Genomic DNA, 1,571 nt, shown 5'->3' with positions numbered 1-1,571 from the left:
ACAGAGAGACAGACAGAGAGAGACAGAGAGAGACAGAGAGAGACAGAGACAGAGACAGAGACAGGGACAGACAGAGAGACAGAGTGAGAGAGACAGAGAGAAAGCGACACAATATTGGGCTCATGTCCTTTGAGATGGGACATTTGGGAGAAATCACTCATTTGGATGTATAAAATTCAGTATATTACTTAAGGATATTGGTCTTATTACATTATATTGTAGCTTATAGGCATTATTATTATTTTTTATCCTTTTGAGACAGGGTTTCACTATGTAGTTCAAACTGGCCTTGGACTCACTTTGTAGCCCTGGCTGGCCTTGTACTCATGGCAACTCTCCTGTCTCAGCCTCCCAAGTACTAGGATTGCAGGTGTGTGCCACCATGCCCAGCCTATAGGCATTAATTTTTAAAAGCTGACCAAGAAAGAAAACTATGCTCTATAAATGAAAATGGTTGAAGAAGCTTTTTTGTGAGGTTCTGAGGATTGACCCAGGACTCTCATTCCAGGAAAGCATGAAATATGTTACCTTTAAACTAAAAGATTTGTGGTCAGAATTTTATCTTGCCAAACTTGTTAGTCAGCTTCCTGTTACTACAATAAATAGTTGAGATAACCAACTTATAGACAAGAAATCTTTGTTTGGGCTCACAGTTTTGGATGGTCCAGTCTGGGACTGACTGGCCCCATTGCTTCTGGGCCTGTAGTGATGCACGACATCAAGGTGAGGAGTGCAGGGGAAAGTCACACCATTGTATGGTTAGGAGCAAATGAAAACATGGGAAGGAATAGGAACAAATATCCCCTTTTAGGATAGATTCCTGGTGATCTGAAGAACACTTAACTCACCTCTTAGAAGTTCCATCACTTCCCTATAGCACCACGCTGCTCATTAAGCTGCCCAGGTTGAACACAAACTTATCATTCTTCTGCTTCAGCCTCCCTGAGTGCTGGATTACAGGTGTGCATTACCAAGCCTGTCTTTTTTTTTCTGTATTTAGGACAGGGTCTACAGAGTCTATGGGGTCTTGCTACACAGATCGAACTCATAGTGATTCTGCTGTTTTCAGCCTCCCAAGTGCTGGGAATACAGGTGTGTGCCACCACATCCAGTCTCATCACCATGAGTATGGCCAACACAGCATGCCAGGGATAGAACCCCGGCCACAGCCCTCTGCCTAAGCAGACACTTTAGTCTGCTGAGCTATCAAGCCAGCCCTTTCCAGGCCTGTCTTGTAAATCCTCTCATGGAAAGCTTTCTCCTATTACATTCAAAAGGGTTCTTCACAGTATGAGTTCTCTGAGAAAGAATAAAGGATGAGTCCTAGCTTAATTGATTTTCTACATATGTCACACTTCTATGGTGTCTCTATATTTGTTGCATCAGGTATTTAGCCCACTGAAATATTTCTTATGATTTTTATGTTTATAGAGCATTATCCAATCAACAGTAGTTATTGCCAATTAGGGGGAAAGATGACTAATGGCTCTCCCACTGTCATTATATTCAAAAGACTTTAATCCTGTATGAGGGGGCTGGAGAGATGGCTCAGTGGTCTAAAGCACCTACTT

The sequence above is a fragment of the Octodon degus genome, unplaced genomic scaffold, assembly GCF_000260255.1.
Source record: "Octodon degus isolate 3935 unplaced genomic scaffold, OctDeg1.0 scaffold00021, whole genome shotgun sequence".
Taxonomy (NCBI): domain Eukaryota; kingdom Metazoa; phylum Chordata; class Mammalia; order Rodentia; family Octodontidae; genus Octodon; species Octodon degus.
The sequence above is the reverse complement of the archived record's forward strand: the minus strand, read 5'-3'. Positions refer to the sequence as shown.